Source organism: Myotis davidii, unplaced genomic scaffold, assembly GCF_000327345.1.
Source record: "Myotis davidii unplaced genomic scaffold, ASM32734v1 scaffold217, whole genome shotgun sequence".
NCBI classification, from domain to species: Eukaryota; Metazoa; Chordata; class Mammalia; order Chiroptera; family Vespertilionidae; genus Myotis; species Myotis davidii.
In genome coordinates, this window is record NW_006290034.1 from 6,987,056 (window position 1) to 6,995,138 (window position 8,083).

Sequence of the window (8,083 nt, forward strand, 5' to 3'; positions counted from 1 at the left end):
GCCTTCTTGGTTCCTGCTTAGTCCTTTCTGTTGCAGCAGGTCATAGAGGAGTGAGAACAGAACCAGTCTGGTTCTTAACTGGTTTCATATTTGAGGGCACAAAAATGCTCTGGTCTGTTTGGACAGTGGCTTCTTCCTGTCCCTTCTGTTCTTAAGTGGAAAGCACAGACATTTTCTGAAAAGGTTCTACCCCTAAAGACTTCTCCATTTCTAAACCTTACCCTTCACCACACTGACTCTTAACACATTCCTCTTGGGGTCTGCCTACTTCTCATTCAGCATGTCTCACACCACAGTCATCATTTCCCCGCTAAAACCAGTTCCTTTTCTAACATCCCTGTTCTTGCTAATGGCATCATCATGTAGTCACCCAGTCTTCAAACCTCAGCCGACCTGGGATCATTTCCCCTCTTGCCTCCTTAAATGGAGCCAGAATCCAGTTCCTGTAAATTCTTTATAAAGTCTCTTGCATCAGTCCTTACTGCCACCGTCTTAATGCTCTCATTTTTGCCTCAGATCTCTCCTGGGAAAGTTTTCTCCCACCTGCCCCTTCCGCTTCCGTTTGCCTTCGATCCGCTGTGGGCTGCGAGCGCTAACGTTCCTAAAACTGCTTTCGTTATGATAGTCACCTGGTTAAACATGTTGAGTTGCATCTCATTTCCTAAAAGATAAAGTCCAATTTCGATGGCTGTCATCCAAGGTACCTTCCCATACATTCCTTCCCAGCCCGCATTTTTTGAGTACCCCCTCAAACCAGAGGCTACTCTGTAAGTGTAATCAAGTTGAATGCGACAGTGTGTGTCACGTGAGACAGAAGGCAGATATGTAAACAGATGAGTTGATAGAATAGAATGTGACAACTGCTCCTGGGTTATGAATATAGATACATACCTATTAGGTATGTGAATATAGATATGGACCTAAGCATTTGACGTAATGTAAAAAAATAGCAGTGATATTTTTAGAAAACCCATTTCTCGGCCATTATAAGTTAAAATTGTGACGATTAAAAGCCATAAAAATTCATGTGACTGACTATCTGCCAAAGTCACAGAAAGCCAGTCTTTCTCAGCTGTGTGCAGATTCTGCCGGCAGAGCAGTGCCGGGCGTGTTCCCAAGCCTCCTTCCCAGGAACCGGCCAGGCTTTCTCTTTCCTGTAGCTGTTAAATCAGAAGGAGTCCATTTCTTTTTATTTCTAAATTCAACACATGAATGACAGTAAATGAGGACGCATTGGAAAAAGGAAAACCTTATTATCTTTGGAGATGAAGCCCAGTATATGCTCTCCAGGGATGAGAAATGAGAAGACTAACCAGCCACTAGCTCATGTAAACCATTTAGTATCCTGTTGGAGTATGAATTATTATCCCCATTTTATAGACGAAGACCTTAGAGCTCAGAGGTGAAGTGGATCAAGGAACCACGAAATGGCTGAGCAGGGATGCAAACCTAGGTCTGTCCAACACCAAAGTCCATGCACTCTCCACCACGACACTGCCTCCCGGGAGAATTATTGTCCCCAAAGAACCTTGGAGCAAAAACAATCGCTAGGTCTGTTGTGGGTAATTTTCAACTGATACCAAATTGTTAACCTTTTTTTAAAATCAGTGACCTGGTTTAGAAGACAGAATTTAAAAAGCAAAACAGCATCATCAGTTATATTTCTGTTAGAGGCTTTTGTGAAGTTTTTTGGCAGTTCAGGGAGAGTCAGGTTAGGGGCACAGCCATAACACAGATACCTTGTTTGTCCGTGGTTTGCCCTCCATGCCATATACTCTGTTCCTTCCGATTTGGAATCCTGCTGGAGTCAGTAACGTCATCCTGCAATAACTTTTGAAGGGTTTTTTATATTCCAGGCTGTCTCTTGAATTGTGGCCCATGAATCATTTTACTGGAAGTAAAATTAATCTACATGTTATTGTTCTCTGCTTGTGGTACTTTACAAAATCATCATGGCATTATATCAGAAAAGCAAAACTTTAGGGGATGATGGACAAATAGATGACACAGACTGATATATTTCAGTGAAATCACATTGTAATTTTATTTATTGTAATTTTATTTAAATGAAGCCAACTGACAAGTATACTTGAAATGGTTCGTATTTCTGGTAATTTTCTGATGTTAAAAGACATATCTTTTTTATTTTAATGAAAAAATGTATTAACATAAAAATTACTATTCAGTTTCATTAACATACATTCCAGTAGCTTACCTAATGTGGTTCTTCTGGTTTGGTCTTGTCTCAGGTGAGAATACCTGAAAGGGTGTAAACAGATATCCAGGTAGACAGACCTGTTTTTAATAGCGTCGTGCTAAATGTCCTCATTTTGGGGGAAAGATGCTTGAATGTTTGTTTATGGGCATGAGGCCACTTCCTCCTTTTCTTCAATGTACATATAACTCCTGTTGGCAACATAGGACAGTGAAAGAAACAGATGCACACACATAGCAGGAGAGAGAGACATCACCCCCACACAGAGCTACACCAGAGACGTGCGAGTCTTAAAGCAGCTCAACAATCAAAACCCTGATATCCATCATGGCGTCCCAGAAAGTGGGTTAGACTACATCTTAAAAAGACATGAATGTTAACCTGGTTTTACTATTTAACTGTAATCTCCAGAAAAGTAATTTAACGCTGGCCTCGGTTTTCACCTGTGAATAGACAGTGCTGAATTCAGTTCTTTCTGAGGCCCTTCCAGCTTTGTGAATCGCATGTGGGCCCAGGTTTTTCCTCCACGCCCTTCCTGGAGGCTGATAAAATGAGCAGATCAGATGTGAACAGTGGTGACCAAGTAGCAGGGGTTAGTAAGGAAGCCTCTGGAATCAAATTACCAAGGTTCCAACCCCGTTTCCATCCTTTACCAGATGTGAAACACTAAGCAAGTTAGTTAGTCTTCATGCCTTAGGTTTCCCATCTGTAAAATGGGGGTGATGAAGGAGAATTCCTTGGTGAGTTACAGCATCTTTCTCCTAAGGTGGTTGTGAGGATTGAGTTGATACATGTCAAGTACTGCCTAGAGTACGTTAACGTTTATTAGTTCAATAACTGTTTATATTTTTCATTATTACTATTACTGCTTAAATTCTTAGAAAACTGTGCTGTAAAACTCTGAGGTGGTGGTGATTAATAAGCTCAATTATATCATTAGTAATTCCTATGCTAAGCATAAATCCAGAAAAGCTGGTATCCTAGAATCTGCTTTGAGAGTACAGTACTGTGTATTTGAACAGACCACTGAGAGTATTTTCAATGTTAACCTTACAGAGTATTAGCCTCATCACAGAACTGGTTTCTGGAGGCCTGCTTAACGCATCTGTAGTGTGGGTGCAAAAAGCAGACTGATAAAACAGAGTAAGGCATTCTGAAAGATCTGCTATGGTACTCTCATGGTAGGGGAAGGGTGGGATCGAGTTGCTCTAGTCGTCTTTAAAAGTTATAAATGATTAGCATGCTGTATTATTAGTTTTCTAGGGCTGCCACAGCCAAGTACCACAGACGGGGTGGCTTAAACAACAGAAATTAATTATCTCACACCTGAGACTGGAAGTCCAGAAGCAACCTGTCAGCACGATTGGTTGCTTCCGAGGTTTCTCTCTTTGGCTTGTGGATAGATGAGTTCTTTCTGTCTTCACATGTTCTTTCCTTGTCTCATGTTTGTATCCAAATTTTCTCATAAAGACACCAGTCATATTAGGCCCACCCTACTGACCTCATTTTAACCTAACCAACTCTTTCAAGACCCTGTCTCCCCATGCAGTCACATTCTGAGGTCCTGGGATTCAGACTGCAACATAGGAATTTGGGGGAGAGAGGACACAGTTCAGCCCGTAACGTATGTTATAACATGTAGACACATAAAGGCCCAAATAGTCCAGTAATATATTTTACTTTCGACTAAAAGAAGATTAATTTGACACTTGTAGTAAAAGCTTGCATTGCGCCGAAACCGGTTTGGCTCAGTGGATAGAGCGTCGGCCTGCGGACTGAAAGGTCCCAGGTTCGATTCCGGTCAGGGGCATGTGCCTGGGTTGCGGGCACTTCCCCAGTGGGGGATGTGCAGGAGGCAGCTGATCGATGTTTCTCTCTCATCGATGTTTCTAACTCTCTCTCTCCCTTTGAAGTGTCCCAGGTTGGATTCGGGTCAGGGGCATGTCCCTGGGTTGCGGGCACATCCCCAGTAGGAGATTTTCTCTCTCATCTATGTTTTTAACTCTCTCTCTCCCTTCCTCTCTGTAAAAAATCAATAAAATATATTTTTAAAAAAAAAAGCTTGCATTGCTTAGTATTGTAGAATTCAGTAAAACGAGATTCGCTTTTTTACAGTGGTTTTAGAACAGGGGTGGGCAAACTTTTGACTCGAGGGCCACAATGGGTTCTTAAACTGGACCGGAGGGCCGGAACAACAGCATGGATGGAGTGTTTGTGTGAACTAATATAAATTCAAAGTAAACATCATTACATAAAAGGGTATGGTCTTTTTTTTCAATAGTTTTATTCATTTCAAATGGGCCAGATCTGGCCCGCGGGCCGTAGTTTGCCCACGGCTGTTTTAGAACCTTTGTAAATAATAATAGCAAAAACAGCTCCTTTAGTAAATGTACAGAAGACCTGCTTTCTTGATCAGAGAATTACTTTTTGATAGTACTTTGACACGTTTTTGTCCCCGGGCTCCACCCTAAAATGCCAAAAGTGGAATGAGAGGTACAGTTTGGAATGTTGTCATTCTTTTACCCGCAAATACATAAGTAACCCTTCTGAAAAACTGGAAGGCCAGAGGGTGGGGAAACTTACATTTTTTGAGATCGTCAAGAGAACATGTCAGCACCTTCTATCCCCAGATGGTATGTTGTTTTGGATTCATTCTTTAAAATAGCGGTGCATTTTTGTCCATTTTTAGATTCAGTATTTATAAATGTGACAGGTTTTATTTTTTAAAATTTCATATAGCCCTGGTCAGTGTGGCTCAGTTGATAGAGCATCATCCTGTGCACTGAAAGATTGCCAGTTAATTCCTGGTGAGAGCACACGCTCAGGTTGTAGGTTTGATCCTGGTTGGGGTGCGTGCAGGAGGTAACGGATCAATGTTTCTCTCTCTCTCTCTCTCTCTTCCCCTCCCTCCCTTCCTCTCTCCCTCTTCCTCTCTCAAATCAATAAAAAGAAAATTCTTTAATTCATATATCCTGGATTTCTAAGGAAGCACAGTATCCAGTGGAAAGCTGTCAGAAACACCTGTTTTGTATGTTAGTGTTGGCTCTTTGAATTTTAAGAATTAACTGGCCTCCGACATTTTGGTTTTGTGTCTATGTGTATGAAAGAGTCTTTACTTTTAGTATCTTATCACTGATGCCAAAAACTTATTGAATGGCTTGAATATCAGTCAGTTGTAGCTCAAGTATAAATTTCTTAAATTTGATGTCTCAGCATATTAATAAAGAAGTGATTTTTGGGGGGTGGGGGGAATAAGGAAACATTTGTAACACCTTAACTAATAATAAAAATAAATAAATAAAAAAGAAGTGATTTTTATCCAGTTTTGCAAGAGTGATTTGGGTAAAACAACCGATTTGTTTTTATACTAGCCAAGTTGGTTCTATTTTTTTTCTTAAGGTATTTCTAAGATTTATTGAAAAATATTATTTTCCTCTTTCATGTCTCATGTGAGCCTCCACTTAGAAATAAATAAAGCCTTTAGTAGTTCCACGTGAAAACATACACACACCCAGATACCAGATAGACAAACATCTTACTTGTACTCCACCCTGCCCTGCCCAGCCCACTGCTTGCATAGCTATAGAAGCTGTTTGGGGTGTTTCTTTTTCTGCCACCCAATCTCTATGTGGTAAAAAGGCAACAAAGCCTGCTGTCCCATCCAGTTAATTCAGAGTTCCAGAGCAAAAGCTGGGACTTCCTCAAGAAAAAGGCACAACCAGAACCAGAATGAGTGGAGCCTTGGTATCATCCAGAAAGGGGACAGGGTCAGAACCAAGTGAACAGAGCCCAAGCCACAGCATGCTTCCATGGCAAGGCTCCGAGGGCTTTGGGGGGCTTTCTCCATACCCTTACTCTGTGACTGTGGGCACATGAACGTTGGTATAGAAGAGACATGCTCTCGGTTGTTGGCCCTGACTTGGTGGGAAGTAAGCAGCATGTGAATAGACCAAATGTTTGAAATCACATATTGATAACAAAAATGCTTCATACTTAGCCCATAAATAGGGTAATTTTCCAGAGTATTAAAACAGATATAACTTTGTCTTTTTTATTATATATTTACATATATTTTTAATTGGGAAAACTATGAAGCTTAAAATAGCTACAGCTAGCTGTGTCCCAGTGTATAATAATGTATCCAGACAACTTGTCCACAAGTGGTCTTTATTTCATATTTATCGACTGGAGCATTCCTTAGACAGAAATATCTGTGGCTAAACTTGAAGGAAAAGGAAAGTTTGGTCTCGGATTCTAATGGAAGGAATGAACTGAGTGAGCATCTGGTTGAAATGATCTTGTCTTTCAAAGTTGCTTAATGGATGATGACAGTGACAAGTAACAGTTCATTTAGAGAAACGAGTACAGAATGAGTCTGTACACTGCAACACAGCATGCCAAAAATCTGACTCGTATTTCTGATAATGACTGCGGAGTTAGAAATGGCCTTTTTCTGAAAATCCAGGGCCACATAATTTATATATTGGGCAGAAATTTGGGGTGGGGCTTATTTAGTGGTGTGCCTGTATGATGGCTCTATACTCTTGTTACTGACTGCACAACAAACACACTTCTCTCCTAAATGGAGAGACCCATAATTAGGTTAACGGCTGATTCTTGGTTAAAGACACAAGCATTTATTGCTGCGTTATTCCTCTTTCAACATTGTCCCTATTTGACTGTTATGTTTTGGCAACTCAAATAGGCTTTCAGGCGTGGTGCCTAAAAATACAAGACTGAAATTACGTTTTATCAAGTAAAATTTTAAATCTGTCGTTTTTTTTAAGTCTGTTGGGCCTAATTCACTGTGAGGACAGTAAAACACATTTTGTATATAATTTGACATTTAATATTTGAAAATAAATGGGGAAAAGTAGAAGCTTGGGATGAGTGATCAGCCTTACAAAGTCCAGATGGTGACAGGTTGGTTTATTTGTTTTTTGACTGGCAGGAGGTGAGGGGATGAGAATTCTCCTCTCACGGATTTGGCAATTTGAAAAATTCGGTTATGTTTATTTTTCTTTGTCCATTGTGCCTAAGTCATGGTGACTCAAGCAAATAGGCTCTTGTCCGTTCAGGAAAGAAAGTCATTCTCTTCCAGAGACATGCATAAGTTAGTCCCTGACATGGCGATGGACACCTTAAAGTAGAAAAGGTTCTGAAAGCCTCCCCTTCCCGAATTATAATTGCATAAGGGAAGTCGGACCCCCGCTCTATTACTCAGCTTCAACTGGAGAAGTGGCTATTTTCCTCTTTGTTCGAATCAACCTACAGCTGTCAGGCCTCATCATCCTAATGACACAGTTGACATTCATGAGATTTAGACATTGTTTATAGTGTGATCACATAGGCAATAAATTTCTTATTCTCTTTCAGCATTGGACACTTTTTCACCATGTTGACGGCATTTTAAATATATTTGTCAACTTCCCCAAATTTTAACTGAAGAAAACTTTCAGAGTTTCTACTTGAGGACTGAAGTGTGACTGCCAATTATCAGGTCAGTATCACCCCATCCTACCCCACCCCGACCCCCATCCTCAGCAATATCCCTGCCATCGAAAATATAAGGCAGTTTTACTAGCTTCCATTTTATATGTCATGCAAAAATGTATTGCAATGTCTTGTGTATTGAGATTATGTTCAGATGAATAGAAAAGCAAAGAACTGCTAATTTTTAATATTTATAAAGAAAGGTTATGCCCTAGCTGGTTTGGCTCAGTGGATAGAGCGTTGGCCTACGGACTGAAGGGTCCGGGTTGGATTCCAGTCAAGGGCACATGCCCAGTTTGTGGGCTCGATCCCCAGTGGGGGGCATGCACGAGGCAGCCAATCAATGATTCTCTCTCATCATTGATGTTTCTCTCT

At 40.7% G+C, this 8,083-nt stretch overlaps 1 protein-coding gene across 5 annotated transcripts in view; it reads left to right on the plus strand.

Annotated features, from left to right (window-relative positions):
• Window positions 1-8,083, plus strand: part of CTTNBP2NL (CTTNBP2 N-terminal like) — a 42,854-nt gene that overhangs the window by 4,835 nt on the left and 29,936 nt on the right. For 4 of the 5 annotated variants that reach the window (XM_006763012.2, XM_015563442.1, XM_006763015.2 and 1 more), the window contains exon 2: window positions 7,592-7,715. The gene's annotated coding sequence lies outside the window, so the exon portion shown is untranslated. Of the gene's footprint in view, window positions 1-4,980; window positions 5,078-7,591; window positions 7,716-8,083 lie in introns of those variants that run through there. The other variant, XM_006763013.2, reaches the window with a different exon arrangement.